A 20,235-nucleotide genomic window follows, 5' to 3' on the forward strand; every position below is an offset into this window, starting at 1 on the left:
CCATAACTTCCAGAAAAGTGCCTCACAGTCAATCATGTGTTTAGTGTAGTGGCTGATGGGGACTCCCACTTAGACTGTTTTAGCACAACTGCTAAGGTGCTAACATCCTGTTACTACACTACTGGTGCTTAGAAATTATGAAAGTATGTATGATTGTAAGCTGATTATTTTTAGTGAATAATGGGAACACCTTCAGGTTTTTTTCTGGAAGACAGTAATGATATATCATTCAAGGGATAAGTAAAAGAAATAAAAAGGAACACTCTGGAGAACCAGAGAAAAATATTGTTATTCCAAAAAGAAATAAAATTCTTATAAACTTAAAAAATATGAACATAAAAATTGTAACGAATTCTAGGCAACTGTTCAAAAGATTGGAAAAGACATTATGAAAATGCATACACTTGAGGGCTGTTTTTCATAAATGTGTAATAGATTTTTTTTTGTCTGTGATAAAACTCATTATTGAAATCAGGGACATTATGGTTTATTAAGACTTTTGTAAACTCACACACGTGTCCTCTGAGACAAAGATAAAAATTTTAGAGATGATTTTTCACTATTTCTTCAGTAAATTAATGCTAAAAACCTCATGAAACTACTGTGCCTTTACTTTATTAAAACATCTAAGCAATTGATGACATCATTAAATTCTTGTCTATCTTGTGACTCTTTCTTCAGTCCTTTAGCAAGTATGTTAAACATAATCTTTTGAATATTTAAAGGACCTAATCTGTGTGCTTCATTAAAACTTAAGTGATTTTTAAATAAGAACAGGTATTATAAAATATATCACTTAATTTTTTAAATAGCTGTATTTTTACTCCTTCTGTAAACAAAACCCATAGCAGAGATGAGGATTCAGGAGAGTAGGGTAAATCAGAGAAATGAGCTAACGCGTCAACAGGTGAGCCCTCATTCTATCTAAATGGGGGACCCTGAAGTTAGATACTTCTTGTCATTGTCCTGTGAATGTGATGACTGTGTTGCCAAATCTAATTTTGAGAGAGAACAGAAATTCAGGTTCTATATCAATTTTTTTGAGAGTTAAATATAAGCAACAAATTCAGATGTTTTTGAACATTCTGTGCAAACCAAGAAATCATGGGTGAGGCCTCTTACTTGGCATTCACACCTCCCACTCTCCATGTCAAGGTATTAGGACAGAGAGATAAAATGATTATGTCACTCTCTTCACTGAGGTTATTTGTTCATGCATGCAATTGATTCAACATTTTAAAATTTTGTTTTACGTACAAAAAAAGCTATTGTTCAGTTTCCTAAGATTTGCAAGAACACATCATTTTTTTAATAGATCACCTTGCTTTGAATGGGACACTGATTATTTGTACATGATAAATACCATAATTTATTATTTTTTTAAAGTGGTTTGAGAGTTTAGAAGAGAGCTCATCTGTTCAGTGGACACTGAAAAGTTTCCCTGGAACAGGCAGAACTTGGATCTGAACTTGAATATTCAACTTGAATATAGCATTTGAACTTGAATATTCCCTTTTATTTGAGATAAACAATTTAGTTTTAACTAATACAAGGAACAAAATTGAAGCAAATGGTTTGATGCTAATAATATTTGGAGCAAGAGTCATAGTTTTATTATTTAGTTAATGGTAAGACTATTAGAGTATGCATATTTATAAATTATTATTTTGAGTTATACTAGTTTGAGCACTGATTATTAAGCGCTTATACTCATTCAAATTTCTCACATGCTGCTTCGATTTACTAAATGTTATCCTGGCCTCGCAAATTCTAATGAATTTTTAATTGTGAAGTGATGATACGGCTTTCTGCTAACACTCAAAAGCCATCCATCATTTAATATATTTTACAACCCGATTCCCTTCAGCTCCTGATCACCTGAAGCTTACCTACTCCTTTGACAACTTATCATTTGACTTGTTTGAAATAAAACAAGAAATACATTACTTTGCTTTTGGATTTCTTCCTTATTATGGTAACTTAAATTGCAATTTCTCATTTACATACAGTAACAGCTTAATTGGATTGTTATCTTCGTTTCTCCTGGGAAATTCTCTCTGCATATGAAACTCTGCAGTTTAGACTTGCTCGTGTTGATCCTGTTTATTTGCAAACATATATCTATTTATTATTCATTGAAAAACTGCCTGTTCATATTTTTGCATATTCTCATCTTTTAAGCTAAGAGAATCTTTGCAAATCATTTAAATATGTTTAAGATTTTTGTCATTTTCCCAATTACAAAGTCCTTTTAGCTTACCTGAGAGATACCATAAGATTAATTATGAATATAATTTTAGCACTTCTGCATTTGAATAGTCCGCTTTATAAATGAGCATAGCTGTCAGTGAGAACTACTTTGACAGTTGGAGAATATATGCACTGTATACTTAAGATCAAGGTTTTTCTTAATACGGTGTTTTGGATCACATGATTTTCAGATTTTAATTTGGAACGTTATTAGAGTAAAAGAAAAAAGGGTGATTTAAGAAAAAGTAAAAGGTGAGAGAAATACTAAAATGAGAGTGGTTTCAAGGCATTGAAAGAGGCATGAGTAGAGATTGCTAAATTCAATAAATTGCTCTGCATCTTGGAGTTAGGTGACTCGGCCTTTTAATGTAAATTTTAGTGTAACAAATACCTACCACTTAGATTTAACCCTAAAAATGTATTGAATTTCAAATATATAACTAAAGTGGACAACAGAGTTTTCGTATTTTTATATGGATGCTTATTAATCTCTTACTTTGGTTGGATAAGATTCTTACTCAAGTATTGCAGTAGGGACAGGAAGTACTCCACAGAGCAGTAACTCTGAAAATAGGTTCACACGGCACTAAATAAGAAAAACAGTCCCACACTTTTATTTTAGCTACACTTTCAGTTCTTGTTTCAAAACTGATCTTGTGCACATCTGAACCACTGCTTTCCAATAAAAACTTCTTCATCAGTTGACACCATGATCCATCCCGAATAGTCAATTATAGCCTCCAGACGAAAGCTAGACTTCTGATTAGTTGGCTTCTGAGTCTCCATAATTTTTCTGCCATATGCCTGTCAAAGTGCTGGAAATTCTAACAATCCAATATGCAGTTCTCTGAGTTAAGGCTTTGCCTACTGTTAGAAAACAAATTAAGCCATGTTAGTCATTAGCCTGAGTGCCCATTCCTACAGCTTCAGTTATGATTCCCAAACGTGTCTGATCCACTATCATTTCAAAGAATAATGAGGGGAGAAGGATGTATTTAACCACCAGGTTTCCTGTTTGTGTGTAGTTTATTTACCTGTCTAACCATCAGTGACCTACCTGTAAATCTAGGAGTGCTGCAGCACTTTGCAGAGGACTGTGGAACTGAAAGGAAACAGTATCGGCAACGTGGGATCTGCCCTAAACCAGTGGTCCCTCTGATGATGGATGTTGAGGTTTAGTCCCTGCAGAGTTGAGCAACAGACGTGTGGACGTGAAGGGAGGTATAAATACAGGAAAAGAGAGAGCCAAATCGAACAGGAACAACAGGCAACATGTAAGATAAGCATGTAGAACTATGATCATTTCTGTCTTTTTCTACTTTTAATAGTCTGTTGCACTGCCAATGAAAATCCATCTTCCATTCTCTGATATTCTTCAGCAATGTGTCTATGCTTTCCTTATAAAAGTAATACTGTCTGAAATCATAAATATTTGTAAAATAAAAAAGAGAGAAGACACATTACTAATTTCCCAAGTATCGATTTTCAGAGAGAATGAAGGCTGAATGCCCACATGAACAAATTACTTTGGAGATGTCATAATGTGTTTTTATTTCACTGCCCAAAGTTTCTGTGTATTAATAAAACTCCAGAGTTCCTGTATATTAATAAAACCAGTAAGTTTCCCAAAGAAGAAGGAGAGAAAAACTTACTGGATTCTAAACCACAAAATTCATAGTATTCAAGGGAAGAAGCTATTTTTTTTTTTTTAAGAAGCACAGTTCTTTTCTGTCTTGGACCTATCAGTCAATTATTTACAGTCTGTGAACATCAGTAAACTCAGTAGCTCAAAGAATGGTTTAAAAGTGATACTATTATAAAATACTTATGTTAGAGTTGAGCATAGGATAAGCACTTAATAAAGTAGTTTATGTTAACTGAATGTTTATACCACTCATGTTTTAAGTACTTACATGGATTAGCCCATTCAATCTCCTACCAATTCTATGAAGAATTTTTTCTATTTATATTCAATTTTCATATTAAAATATTATGGGACAGGCAGATAAAGTCACTTTCCTAAGATCTCAAAGATAGGAAGGGGTGAACAAATGATTTAAATCTGGGTGGTCTAATTTTAGATCATACGTTCTTAATGATTTCACTATACCTTTTATTACTCAGGAAGCTATAAGGGCTTCTTAGAATTATCAGTAATAGTTATTTTATCACAATATGATTTTTATATAGAAGAAGTGTTTTGACGTTACTAATATACATCAGTTTAGACACAAATAAAAATGCATGCTTATTCAAGTTTACTGAATGACATCTGGCCTGGGACAAAATTCAGCATACAAAAAGATGTTCTACTTCATATTTGTTTAAGTGCGTAAGTTTGTGATTAATTTTTCCAGTAATATTTCAACAAAATGAAGTTGTGCTTTTTCAAGTTAAAACATACATAGTTGAATACCTGAAGCCCTATCTGTTGTTAAGATCCGAGATCTGTTCATATGAAAATGTGAACAAACAGATTCTTCTAAATTTAACAAATGAATAGATCCCCTGGATTTTCTATTGAGTGAGATTTCCCATTGAGTTAACAGGCTCTCTACTTATGCACGGATTGGTTGTTTACAAAGAAGCTTTCCATTGTTTCCACTCAACCAACTCCAGGTGGCTTTTGCCCAATATTTTAGTAAAAATGACTTTTATGTCTCTCTAAGACGCAACAGAGATATTTTAGTCATTATTTTATTTAACCACTGGGAACACAAAAATGGACTGGCCTTTGCGTCACAAAAGTTTTCTCTTCGTTTGGAGTCACTCTGTTACTCTCCCTAGCCCCTCTGTGCGTCTGTTGCCAGCCCATCCTCCACTGTCTGCCTTGACATATTTCACTTCATCAAAGCGAGACTCTTGGCTATTTTCCCTGTTCAGCATCTCTCTCTCTCGGCAAGATTTCATTCATGACTAGTTTCAGAAGTTATTGAATGGTCTGTATACTTCCATCTGTATGTCTAAAAAGTAATAAAAGATCATGGCAAAAACCAGTTTCCTTATCTTTTCTTTTTTCAGTTGGGTTATCCCAAAAGCAGAGCCTCTGGGATTCAGAAACAAGTGGTGTATTGGGAGGTGGTTTTGGAAGCAGAGTGAAGAGCTAGAGAGAGTGAAATGGAGAACAAAAAGACATTGAAGCATATGCAACTGGGCTGGTCCCGAGTGTGCACTCAGGGCTCAGTTCCCATGGTGACCTTGCTAGGAACTTGTAGAAGGCATCAGTATAGTCCCTGTACAGGATGAGGTAGTGAAAGAGGGATAAAAAATATTTCTGAAATGAAGTTATAATTCTGTCTTTTTAGAAAACTGAAAAGAGAAAAAAATTAAGGATTAAATAATTGGTTATTTTTTTGATCAGGTTGGCCTGTGAAGGATTACACTACTTCTGGGGCAAATTTCTGCTTGATTTCAGCTTGTGGCCCCATAGAGGCTGAGGCTTCTTTCCGTCTTGAAAATACAACCTTATGGCAATTTATCTCTCTAAACACTGGGTGATAATGTGCTTGCCACAATGGCTGTGACAAATGACTGTCTGCTTCCCTTGAACTTGGTCAGTGAATCATAAAATGTTGAAGGTTAGACTATGATCCTCTGCATCATGTAATAATTTGCTCGTGCTTTTTTTATGAGAGGGAAATACTATATTTTTTCATATCTCTCTTTTGCAAACCCATTAATAAATTAAAAATGAAACAGAGTTATATTTATTTAGCTATAGAAGAGGTTTCTTAAAAACCTCTTTTTGATTCAATAGTTCCCTAAAAAAATGCTACTCCAAAAAATAAAGAAGTAATTATTACCTTCTCTATGGTTAATTCATATTGATGTACATTATGAATGTCAAAATAAGCAGAATGTAAAAAAATAGTCAAACATTTTATCATTTAATCTGAAACAAAAAAAAATCTGATGGGACTAGATTCAAACTTACTAAAATAAATTAGAGCAAATGTACTAGTTCCTACTTCTTTTATCTTTTTTAACATGTCACCAATTTAAAACAAAAGAGGCAATAAATCCTTTTAACTTGGTGGGGAAAATTCAGTATCCTTGACATCAAAAATTATAGAAATGGGTTTTTAAGCTACATATGCATAGCTTTCTCTTAACCAATATCCACATATTATAGAATGCTACAAGTACCCCTGATGAAATTAAAACAAACAAAAATAGTCCATGCAAATTCATCTTCTCGGCTACTACATATAATAATGGTGATGATAATGATAATAATAAAAGACAGAGAAATTGTAGATTCTTAATAAAGAAAAGTAGGGAGTGTATACTGAATCAAAACAAAAAGTCTCAGCAGGAATATTTTTCAATATAGAAATGATTTTCTTAATGTAGTATTTACTTGTATTCATTTACAGATACATCATTAGCAAAACTTACCAAAACAAAGCAGCACCAGGCATTTGTGTATATTACTAGGATGAATACATAATGTTGCATAAACAAGTATGTGTGATCATTACTGGTCACACATTTGAACTTTGTTATGTTTTCTCTCTAACTTATTTTCCATGCAGAAGTGATTTGACCAAAGAAGATCACAATAGCACTTATGGGTATATGTCCAAAATAACAGAAGTCAGGAGCTTGAAGAAATACCTGCACTCCCATGCTTACTGCCACATTATTCAGAATAGCCAAGGTATAGGAGTAACCCAGATGTCTAACAATTGATAAATGGGTAAAGATTACATAATATATACATATAAATTTTTTTTCAGCCTCAACAAAGCAGGAATTGCTGTCATTTGAGACAACATGGATGAGCCTGAAGAACACTATGCTAAGTGAAACAATCTAGTCATAAACACAAATACAGCCTGATTCTACTTACATAAGATATCTAAAATAGTCAAACTCATAGAAGCTGAAAATATGTTAATGGTTGCCAGGGGCAAGGGAGTGGGGAAATGGAATGTTGTTATTTAATGGGTAAAAGTTTCAGTTACACTAGAGATTTTCTGTACAACATAGTGTCTATAGTTAACAGTACTATATAGTCCACTTAAAAATGTTTTGAGAGGGTAGGTCTCATGGTAAGTGATCATATGACATACAAAAAACATGCAAAAAAAGACAGGAAACTCTGGAAGGTGTCGATTGGAGCATTTAGTCCATTGACGTTTATGGTTATTGATAGATGTGTGTTTATTGCCATTTTGAACTTTGTCTTCCAGTTGCTTTGGTACTTCATCTTTGTTCTTTTTTTTTTTTTTTTTTTTTTTTTTTGGTGGTTTGATAATTTTCCTTTGTATTAGCTTGGTTGCTTTTTGGTTTTTGTGACTCAATTGTATGCTATTATTTGTGGTTACCTTGTTTTTCAAGTGTGTTAACCCATTGCTATCTCTGTTTGCTTTAGACTGGTAGTCATATAGGCTCAAACACATCCTAAGAAGAACAAAAAGAAAATCTACATTTTCTTGCTCCTCTCGCCCACATTCTATAATTTTGATGTCCTCTTTTGCATCTTCATGTTTATTCTCTTGCAGCTCATTGTAGTTATTGCATTGCCAATTATAGTTTTCTCTTTTCTGTAACTTCCTACTTCTTTTCTGTTTAGAGAAGACCTTTCAATATTTCTTTTAGAATAGGTTTACTATTGCTGAATTCTTACTCGACCTAGACCTGGAAGGCGTTGGATATGTCTCTTACATTGACTGTGTTGACCAATAAATGCCTCTATGCAAGTTGTTGTAAATCATATCTTTTTTGTGAATAAGCAATAGGAACTTATAAACTGAACTAGTTAAATGGGGATAATATGAATTATATCTATTTTGAGAAACTGCGAGTTTGTAACTTTTTTAGAAAATAGAAATATTAAGACACCCTAACAAAATACTTGCTGAGATAGTTAACTGTATTTTATAAAGGATGAGACTAGATTAATTATTTATTAAAAAATTATATTTCCCTAGTCTTTAAGATTGATTGTTAGATGAAATTCTCATGTCTACTAAAATATTTTCTATTAATCATTTTCTTAGAAAATAGTTTCATGAGAGAGCTATTACTTTGGCAACTTTACACTGAATTTTAAACAAGAAAATCAAAAATACAATTTTAATAGACAAGAACAAATCTGACTCCTTGTTAAATCTGTTCTATTGACTTTAACCCTGTGCTGTTTCCTAGGCTTAATCTTGCTGGTTCTGCACCTTTTGTAAAAAGAATGTTGCTTATAGCCTGAAATATACAGGAGGGTCTATTCTCAAGGTTCTAACCTTTAAGGATATTAACACATTTCCATTCATATAAAGATAAGAAGTTGCAGAATAGAAAGTAACATTTGTTTTGTTGGAGGTTTTACAGGGATACCATGACCTGACCCACATGGACAGCTGCAAGAACAAAGCATTCCAAGAAAAAAGAATTCCTACACCAAGAAGTTTGCAACAACCAAGCCTACCCCCTCCACTTTTTAGTATAAAAGGAGCCTGAATTCTGACTTGGGGAAGATGGTTCTCCAAGGCATTAGTCTGCCATTTTCTCAGTTTGCCAGCTTTCTGAATAAAGTTGCTATTCCTTGCCCCAATCCCTCATCTCTCAATTTATTGGCCTGTTGTGTGGGGAGCAGAATGAGTTTGGACTTGGACTTGGTAACATAAAGACAATAATTAACAATACTGTATTGTACATTTGAAAATTATTAAGAGAGCAGATCTTGAAAGTTTTCATCAGAAGGGAAAAATACTGTAACTATGTGAGCTGATGGATGTTAACTAAACTTATTGTGGTAATCATTTGGCAATATATACTTATGTCAAATCATATGTTGTACACTTTAAACATACAATGCAATACGTCAATAAAACTAGAAAAAGGTAAGAACTCATACTAGAAAAAGATAAGGTTTTAAACTCATTCTGTTGTCACTAAGTGTTAACAATAAATGAAATACATCTTTCAACAAAATCTACTTTTAAAATTTGGGATCACTATTATTTGAGAAGTTTGTATGACATGATTATGTTTTTCTTCTTTTTATTGTTTTATTCACAGTATAGTTAATCTGGTAAGAGCTTAGATGTCATCATGATTAATAATTTGAAGCCTACTTTGTTGTATTTTTAGGTTAATAGTCAGTTAAAATGTTATAAGCTCTCTTGAAGAAATTATGTTATCCTGAGAGCCACAGCATATGTGAAACTATATCTACATCTGGTCTCCTGTTTAAAATAAGATTAATCTTATTTTATTATATATTCTTGTAACAATATGATGATTAAATCAAAGGGCATTAAATCTGCATAACAACATACTGATGCATTAAATGTTTTAGGAAATCTGAAATGACAAGATAAAAGGAGGTGCCACTCTGAGCATAGTCCATCTTCCCAGTTCAATTAAAATTAAAAATAATTCTGCATGTAGTACTACTGATGATGCATAGGAGTACTTCTCCTTTTTTTTTCTTAACAATTTCTTGTATCTCCAGTTATTCATTTTTATAACTGTAAAAATATGATGTCTGACAAGACACAATGTCTAATTCTCATCTGTGTCTGGAGCCATAAAGTGTTTACTTTTTTTGTTTGCGTTTTAAGTTCTTATATTTTCTTTTTCTTCCAGTATAATACCTGGATTTTATAGTTTTTTTTTACTTAGCTACTATAAAAATACATATTACTGATATTTTGTAGTTCCTTCTGACAAATGGAACTTTGTAATGAAAATATAAATTAACTTATTAACTGAGGGTTCTGAGTGATTTCTCAACTGACATTGAAATGACAATGTCAAAGGGAATGTGGTGTGTTGGAAATAATAGTGGACTGGCAAGTAATTCTAACATCACAATATACAAGATATGTGAGATTTAGGGAGCTATTAAAAATTCCAGAGTCTAGTTTATCACCCATAAAATGGAGATAATTGTCACTATGCCTATTTTATAGGATTGTTGTGAGGACCATAAATATGAGTGCAGAAAAATTTTTCTATATTGGAAAGTATGTTGAAAATGTAAGGAAGTCACAAATATAAGAAAATTTCACTTCACTGAGATTCAATTTGCTCATTAAAAGTATTGAATTTAATATTCATATTTAATAGTTAACAATTATTATCTTACAAGAATATTGCTAATCATGTAACTAAACTTATCACTATTAAAATTACTTAATCAAACTATTAAGGTATATTGTTTAAATATTATTAAACTATTAATTGATATCACATTAATTAATATCAAAACATCAATGTTAATAAATAATAACTTACCATTAAATATCTTAATTACACTACTCACTACTGATAACCTGAGAATAAAATACTAGGGATCTTATTATTCATGTAAATGCAAAATGGGTAAAAGTATGAATATATTAGCTGTCAATCTAAACAAAACAATTTAACATTTAATATACAAGGAACACTTCATTATTAAACAGATGGCTAAGATATAGGATCATGAAAAGACAAATTAGAATGGATGCATTTATTTTACAGATATTACAAAGCCTGAATTTCAACCAGTGTCATCTATATAAACTTTTGAATACATATACACATATATATAATACAATTTTAAAAAAAGATTTTATTGAAATTTTAGTAGTGGCATTAACTTTCTTTAATGTTATTTTAAGGTTTTCAATTTTGTTTCTATTGATTATTTTAGTCACAATTTGACGGTTTAAATTCTATATTCAAATATCCTAGATTGCAATTATTAGAATTAAATCATAGAGTTAGGGCTTTTAATTCACATAGACACATAAACTTTCTTGAGGCTGAACATGTTCTCAGTAGTTTGCTCTCCCTCAGTAAAACCAAGTATGAGAAGAAGATTAAGGAAAAGCAGAGCAATCAATCCAACCTCGTGGGCAAATTTAGGATTAGTGGAAAATTCTGCTCTAAGATATTCTGGGAAATAAAGTAGATATTAGTATATATTTCCAAGACTCTGTAAGGTAAAGCATATTACAAAATATTGAAACCTTATGGAGTTAATCACAACATAGGTTTTAATATATCATGCAACAAATGAAAATTTGCATTCAACTGTTGTTTTTGTTAGTAAGTATGGTTCTTCCACAAGTAGTATTTTCATCATAATATGCCTTCTTTTTCCCTTCTTGATTCTTTTTAAACTACTTTTCTTCTCCCAAGTAATGATTTTTATTATGTTATTAATATCTCCTCTCTTTTCTTGGGAATCCCCCGTTGGATTCTACTTTATATAAATGGAATATACAATAGACATCATTTAAGTCTGATTTTTTAGATTAACTTAACATTCTCTGAGACTCATTCATGTTATTGAAATATGTTAATTTGTTATTTTATATTGCTGTAAGGTATTCCATATGTGTATAAACCACCACATTCTACTGTTGATGAGAATTTGGGTTCCAGGATTACAATATTATAAATAATGCTGTTACATTGTTGTATAAGTCTCTTAGAGTAAATGTTCACTTATTTCAGATGGACGTATATCAAGGAGTGGAGCTGTAGCATCAAAAGTTTGCATAAATTCAGTTCTACAAGATACCATAAAAGAATTTACAAAATCTGTATAACCAATTTACATTCCTACCAGCAATGTATGAGGGCTCCTCATTATGGTATTAATTTACATTTGTGTAAAGACTGAAAATAAATGTAAAGATATTCTTTTTTTCACAAAGTGACTCCCTCCTTTGTCACTGACTAGAATAAGCAGTTCAAGGACCAAATGTTCCAAGGGCCACATTTTAAGTTGAAGTGTTCTAGGGAACAAATGATCTCAAATTCTGGGCTCTCTTCTTGCCTTTCTTTTCTCTCAGGTACTCTCTCATTCTCCCCTGCTTTGTAATTTCTCTGACACCATTAAAAAAATAGTTTGCCAAGTTTTTCTAATTCTTAGGAGGAGTGTTAGTCCAACTTACCTAGGACTCCTTTAATAGAAATAGAACACACAATTCACTTTTCAAAAATGTCAAGTACTTTTGTTATTTCTAGAATCAATTACCTAGCCTAAAATTTTCACTTGTCAACTTGCATGACTTGGCAGGGAAGAAAAATGTCTTAAAAATTTTTTTTAATCTTCAAATTTCAGAATTCTTGATCTAACATCACCCCTATTTTATTCATACAATAGAATAAAGTAATGCTTCTCCATCATCCTCAAATTTGTATTTTTTGTTTATCCATTAGAGGAAGATAGAATTAAATCAAAATTTAATTTATTAAGATAGAGTTTTATTTAATGTTAACTTAGACATTTCAATGCTTTTAGCCTAAATCCAACAACTAGAAAAGTTAATCAGGTTAGTAGTATAAATAAGAACAAAAACAAAATGAAAAGCTGGTTATTGATTGGGCTAGAATTTTATCAGGTAAATTAGCTATGACAACAAACCATATTCTGTGCTAAGCAGAAAGTATCAGTCTAAGCAATTATGGATACTCATTTTTACACAAGAGTAGTACAAAATTAGTCTCACTACATTATCATCATAGAATATTGTTGAATAAAGAGTGGATTAATTATTTAGAATGAGCATATACATTGTTTGCAAGAAAGACCTCTGAATAACTTCTATGTTCAAATATCAAAAAGACTATCAGAAAATGATAGAATGCATTTTTAACTAAAGTAAATTAGTAGTAGGCTCTTTTAGAGACTATAGGGGTTATTAATTGTTATAAATACTTAATATATATGAGATTTCTTAAAATCTTATAACTAATAAAATACTAGCCTAATTGATATAAGTAATATGAGCAAGAGTAGTAATTAACTGTTTGCTACTTTTGTTGCAGAAGTCCTCGTTCGATTATGCATGGTTTGAGAGCTCTTTGATTTAGTGTTTGTGTCTTGTTCATAATCTATGTCATAACATTATTCTCTATACTTTCAACACTGTTTTAAAAATTTATTTTCTAAATGGGACATCATCTTTCTATCAATTGAAAGTTCAGTTTGAACTTTTGTTTTAACTATGGTTGTGTAATTTAAGAGTTTATAACATCTGATCCACAGAGCATATTATTTAGTATATTTTCCCCTATTTTCTCTTAAGCACAGACTGATTTGTAAATTTTTATCATTTACTTTATTAGTATAATACTTCATTACAGTACTTTATAAAAGCATCTTTCACACATTATTAGCAGATTTCATCCATTATAAAAATAATTTAAACTATAATGAACATATAAATTTTTCAAACATTTTCATCTTTCGCAAAAATTCGTAAAATATCTGTTTTAAAAACACCTAAATATATTGGCATTTTTCAGGCCTCTAGTTTTTTCTGCTTTGAACTGTCCAATTTATGTGACCTTCCCTTAGCCTTTGAAAATATGCTATTGACACTCAGTTCACCACTGAGTTCCAATTTGTGATACACTGAGCAAACTTCAGGAGTCCGTTTAGATGATGGATAGAAACATGTTCTTTTTCTTTCACTGAATGTTACTTTAAGAACCTAATAGGTGAAATGTAGTTTTTCAAAATGTCCCTGGGTTCTTAAGAATTCTGTGTTCAGTTAAATCTATCAAAAATCAGAGGTCGGTAGAAGACAGATTTCTCCAACTTTACTCGAATGCACCAAGTAAATTCTGCATATTACATTTCTTCATCAATTGCTAGCTTTCTGAAGTGTGCTGTTATTGAGTGCATGTGTTTTTAGATCACCTGTAATTAATCTCTTTAAGATCCTATTTTCTTATGTTTACTTCCATAATATTCTACTGAAATAAAGTCTATAGTTAGAGAGTTTGTTAACATATCCAAAATAATTAAGAAGTAAACAGATTTATACATGCTGTATTCTTCAAGAACCAACTATATGTTGAAATAACTTTTGCCGAGAACATATTTTAAATAATCCTCATGCCTTCTACAACAAGGAAGTTAATTGAACTTCTGTTCTCCAGTTTGAACCAGTTTGGAATCACTTTGGATTTAAAACAGCCTTCTGTAATCAAGCACTTTATAGTATCAGACCTAAGGCATCTTTGCGAATAAAATGCCTGCGAACAACAGTTTGGAGATTACATCTGGTCAATATGCAACGTTTGTAGCACTATGAGAAAAGTTCTTCCTCAGCAGTGAACTGGTGAGGTGAATAATTCAAGTAAGAGTTGACATTGCTGGAGGCCAAATTGCTGAAATATTTCTCGATTAGAATTATAAGAACATGAGAGATTTTTGGAGAGAGAATAAAGGTCATTTGGTCCATCAAGGCATATCCTTTTTAGTACTCCCATTTCCCCAAGGATAGCATCTAATTGTTTCTTGAATGACATTCCTGCTTTTTGCCTCAACAACTTTGCCTGCAGGCTCTTCTAAGCATTTATTATTCTCTACATGAAAAGGTACTTTCTGAAATATGTGCTGAATTTATTTTTTTAATTTCCATTTATGTCTTCCTGTCCTATAATCTGTGTTGAAATGGAAATAATAATTTGGGTTGACATTATCTGTGGCAGTTAAGACTTTATATGCTTCAAATCAGACAGCTCCAACCCTGTCCTCAATATTACATGCCTGGATTTATGGTCCTAACAACCAGCACTGCATAGCAAACAGCGGTAGGGGTTCCAGTTAGAACATTTAATATTTCTAAAAGTCATAATCCCTCAAGTATATATATTTTCTCTGCAAAATAGAGACTGACACTTACTGAAAATGACTAAAAATTAAATGAATTCATTGGTGTGTATTCCCTGTCACTTGCATATATATTATATATATACACATATCTATTAATAAGTATATGCATATATACATATATGCATACCTACACAATACATATATTTTGTGTGTATATGTGTGCATGATATACACATACATATAATGTATATATATACAAAATTGTATATATATATATTTATATATATATTCTCTTTCTCTTGGAAGAAGAATAATGAGAAAAGCAGTTAGAAGTTTAGTGCTATTATCTAAACAGACATTTTATTCTGTATTTTTTTATCCAAGGTCAAACAATGATTTGATTGCCTTTGCCTACATATTTAGAAAATATAAATTATAATAATTAAAACTTCCATAATTTTAGAAATACACATGTAAAATACATTATATCTTGAAGTAAACTGAATAAAAATTACGGTAATAACTATTTTATAGACATGAAGAAATTAAGTCTGAAAACTCACATTTAGTGTGTTTCTAAACATCAACTAAAACCCTTTTTGCTTTTGATTTTGTAAATGTCAAGAAGAGAAAATCATTGCTTATCCAATAGACATCTCCCTTCTTAACATTAACCAAACTTTAGAAAATCAACCATTCTGTTGCAATGATACTATTTGGCATATTAGTTGGGCCAAACATTATAATCAAACTTCCATTACAATGATGGCTATGTCTCCAGTGAGCTATTATCCAGGTTAAGCCAATTAATTAAACCAATCATTTTCTGATATTACACTGGCATCAGTGATTGCTTTTGGTTGATCCAATAAGATCAAGGCTCAGGATTTTGTTCTGACTTGTAGAAAATGATTATTTGTTTTCCCTTAGGTATGAAGGAGGAAGCATGTAGCTTGTAACAGGTGACAGCATATTGCCAGTCATGAAAGAAACTGGGACACAGCTTATGCCAATATAAGCGAGTCAGAGACCCTCTCAAAGTGGAAACTGAAGCCCTGAAGCCAGTATGTCCATTTTTCAGTTACATGACCAGTAAAACTTTACATTGTTTAAACAAGTTTGAGTTTTGTTAACTGAGAAGGAATGCATTCCGCTGAAAATTCAAATTTTATTTTTAAACTCGGCCTCTTTTGCCCTTCTGGTTTTTACATATTTTTTGTGTATTTTGTATCTGTGTGAGTCTGGGTATCATTGCATGCCATCATTCTGCCTCACAAACTGCTCTTAAAGATCACCATAAATAAAATCAGTAAGAATAATTAAGATACTACACTGACAACAATATATAGGTAGGCAAAACACATACACACACACACACACACACACACACACACACACACACCATGCACCAAAAAAAGAGCTAATTGGCCAAAGGAGGCAATGAACATGGTCTACTGGCTGGGCCTGGCAGCATATTGATCTCAACAATAGCTAACAGAAACATCAAATCCAATCTTGGATAATTTTTTAAAAAATTATACAGGAGGGTCAATATCAGCCCTGTTACCCCCAAATAAGCTTATCCATGGAATTAATCAATCTTTTTAGAATATACCGAAACAGAATATTGGTTCAGACTTTTGACCTATGTGTTACTTCTTAAAATGGACATAGTTGAAGAAAATTTCTCTTTTTATGATCAGGGATCTTGTCATTCGTTTTTATTGTCACAAGAGTAGGAGAAACTTTTCTATGATCATAAGAGATACTTTAATCACAAAGGAAGAGAAAAGATATGAAAAGTATTTTTTTCTTTTATCACAAGAGCAGCAGGACTCTCCCTTTATCACGAGCAAAGTGAATCTCTTTTCCCATATCTCCTTTTGAAACCACATTTGGAATAAGAAGGTCATAAAGTTTAGGAAGGAAGACTGATTCTGAGAACAGTTACAATTTCTAGGCCAATTTTCTAAGATGGAAAACTGGTTTGAATCTCCAAGATTCTTTTTTTCCAACTGCAAAAATCTTCCTAATGTCTTAACCTCCAATGATCAAGGCATTAAAAAACAGATGGTGATTCAAAAATTTATTTATCCACTCTTGTTATTTCCTGAGTTCAGCAGGATATTCTAAAGGGACTTGGGTACTGGAACCAGGACATTATAAAACTTTAAAGTATATGATATGTGCAATGTAAATTAATGGAGGGCCTCAGAGTTAGAAGAGGTGCTTTTGAAATTTAGTCAATGGTCATTAGTCCGAAACGACAAGCAAAGATTGACTTCCCAGTAGATAAACTATACTTTACAATTTGTCTTGCACTGTACACACTACGCAAACTCTCCAACTGTGATTAATTTTATGCTGCCCTTTGATATGGGGCATCAGTGAGTTTTTTTGAAAGTTAAAAAGAAATAATAGTAATACCACTTGTGTGAGTTCACTCTGAAACTTACATACTCCATCTTTTCATGACAAATTCTGCTATTTTTCTAAATTAATTTAATAAGAGAAGAGAACTGTGAATTGAGTGAATTTGCATCATGTCAATTATTCTAATACATAATTGCATTGACCTTCAACTTTCAAAATATTTTAAAACACATTTTTGCAATAGAAATAAAGCATGGAGTAGAAATTAACACGCACACTTCTAAAGGTTTGAATAATGCATATATTAGTCAGCCATCTTCCAATAGCTAACAATTTCATACAGTTAATAGAGTATCACCGGAAAGGCACTTTTATTTGTTAATGTTTTGGGAAAAGCCCAAAATTATGTGTGATTAGAGAATTATATAAATTGCCGCTTTTAATAATTCAATCTAGACAGACAGTTTATATTATTTGAAGTAAATGAAGACATATTTGCTCTTCAGGTGTTAATTAGCCCAGTCCAGTAAAAATTCCTAATTTACAATGAAATATAAAGAACACTGCTATAACACAAGGTTCCTGCATCACCACATACCACAATTATTCTTATAAATGACACCAGATTTCTATAGCAAATCATTATCTGTGAGTAAATTGCACACTGGCTTGACACAGCCTCCCAGAGAAGCTGGCATATCTCTGGCCAATCTCTTTCTTTTCCCTAGTCTGTCCCTTTTCAATAAACACATTTAACAGCCGTGGATACAAACAAGGCACATTTGGCAAAAGTAGGAACCAGATGTCAAAGTCTGAATGTATGTTCTATTGAAAGCATCAGGGCCTGTGGCTAACTCCTTGGTGTCACCTCTGTTGGCCTCCTTTCTCAGTTACTACTGGCAGGCATCAGAGGTACATCTGGAGATACTGTCAAGGTCATGCAGCTGTGGCCTGGTCTTGGCTCTCAGGGGATTGCAATCATTTTGAGGTGGTTTCCTAGTTCTAAGAATGTGTTTATAGAAAATCATTTTCAGCTCACTATATATACTGTTTTGAAATATTACCAGTGCTCACTGAAAATAAAATCCCCAAATTTAAGAATTTCAAAACTTGCTGAGAACAAAACATTACTGTCTGAAACAGTTCAAACACATCATTAGAAAGGGTGTTTTGAGCAAGTGTAAGGTACACATTAATATTAGATTCTGCATGATCCATTATTTCACCTACCTAGGCAGGAGTTTAGCAGCTTGTCATACCTCAGATTCTCTCATGCCTAAGGCCAGCTTGAATATAGAGAGTTCATTTGGAGGTTGTTTTCAGAGAGCAGTAGGGAGGAGGAGAGAGGTGTGTGTGTTGGGGGTGGTGGGTAGTAAAATAGAGAAGATGGGAAATCCAACAACAGGGTAAGTTGATTAGTGCTAGATTTTACAATAACTTCTGGGGACTCTTCTGAAATATTTTTCAGAGGTGCATATCTGAGGAGGGAAAACGAGAAGAATTGGTTTTCATTCCCTTGCGACCAAAAGTTATCTCCCATCCTCCTGTAGCATCCCGGTTCTTAGAGGTTGTGCATATGAGAGCATTGGCCAGATTCCTATGGTCTTCTCTACTCTGTGAAATAAGAAAAGAAAGCATGGGCTTGCATCAAGTTACTGTCAAATCACCACCAAAAGAAAAGTAGCTGGATTCTGGAGTCAAAGATGAGGCTTATGAGATTTAAAGCGGTAAATAAATAGGAAAAAAACACAGAGCTACTATTTTTCACAGTGCTTCTATTTGATGGCCATTTGAGAAAAAACAGAGGAACCAGAAATCACACAGAAATAATTGTTGATAAAAGTGTTTCTTTGAAGAGGCTATTAATCCAAGCACATTTAGATTGTCTTAAGTGATTGAAGACTGTGTACCAAGAATTCATCTTAGCTCTTTACATGTATTATCACACTATTTCTCACAATAACTCTAACAGTATTCTTATCATTATTGTTCCATTTTCCAGTTGAGGAAACTAAGAACATGGAAAAGGCACTTTTCCCGAGATCATTCTGATAGAAAATCCCCAAAATAGAATATGACCTTCCTTCTAATGAGCCCTAATCCATCAGTGACCTAAATATCTGTTACTCAGCCCAGACAAATGCCTTGTTTATTTCAGTGGCTAGGTGGTCCACCAGAGTTGCTCCACTCACAGGCAACTCTCTCATGCTGGCCGTAGATGGTGAGCATGCCTCACCCTTACCTCCTCTTTACCCTCTGCAGGTGGCCTTCAAGTAGAGTCTCCCAGCTCCTCCCCCTCTGTCCTGCACCTATCCACTCACATGGTCACCTTCTTATGGGTTTTCAGAGAAGACTTAGAAAATAAACCACAACAAAACCAAACAAACAGAAAAGAAGATTAAATATTTATTTTACATTACTGATATGAAATCTTACTACTCTTCAAAGAAATGGTGGGTGCTGCTCACTCACTGGAACATGAAGAGTGAAGAGAAAAAACAGACAAAAATAAAAGAACTAAATCATCAATTTTACAACCATAGTTTTATATGTAGAAGAATATCAATTTCTACAAACTGTATGATTAAAGTTTCCTTAAATGTAAGTTTGGAAGCAAGAAAATAACTGGAGTGAATAAAATGTGCACTGGTGTAGCATAGATAATTTGATTTATTGTTAGAGTATATGGAGGAGAGCTAATGGTTATCTTGAGTCCAAGAGAAAGAAGAATTTGCATTTGATAGGCAGAGGGGAAATCAGTCTGGCTCCTCAAAGGGAAGTGAAGGAATATATAATACAGCATTTGAAAAAGAAAATCCTAGCCAGTTTTGTTAGGATTTGGTATGAATTGAAAAAAAAAAAAAGAAACAAGATAGTCGATGTCAAATACGAGTTGGTGAGGGATCTGGAAGGTTTACCAAAGACATATTTGCTAAGATTTATTGATGGAAGAACTTATGAAATATATGACCATATATGATTCTAAGACAAATCTTAGGTAAATAGCCAAGATTTATTTAGAGTTACAGGGACATTATATAAGA

General features: G+C 32.6%; 1 long non-coding RNA gene across 1 annotated transcript in view; it reads right to left on the reverse strand.

Moving 5' to 3' along the window:
* Positions 1–2,848: 2,848 nt before the first annotated feature.
* Positions 2,849–20,235, reverse strand: part of LOC140699255 (uncharacterized) — a 40,485-nt gene continuing 23,098 nt past the window's right edge. The window contains exons 2-3 of the long non-coding RNA XR_012077314.1: positions 3,308–3,432; positions 2,849–3,117 (exon numbers count right to left, since the gene is read on the reverse strand). This is a non-coding gene — a long non-coding RNA (uncharacterized lncRNA). The remainder of the gene's footprint in view (positions 3,118–3,307; positions 3,433–20,235) is intronic.

The sequence above is a fragment of the Vicugna pacos genome, chromosome 1 (assembly GCF_048564905.1).
Source record: "Vicugna pacos chromosome 1, VicPac4, whole genome shotgun sequence".
NCBI lineage: Eukaryota > Metazoa > Chordata > Mammalia > Artiodactyla > Camelidae > Vicugna > Vicugna pacos.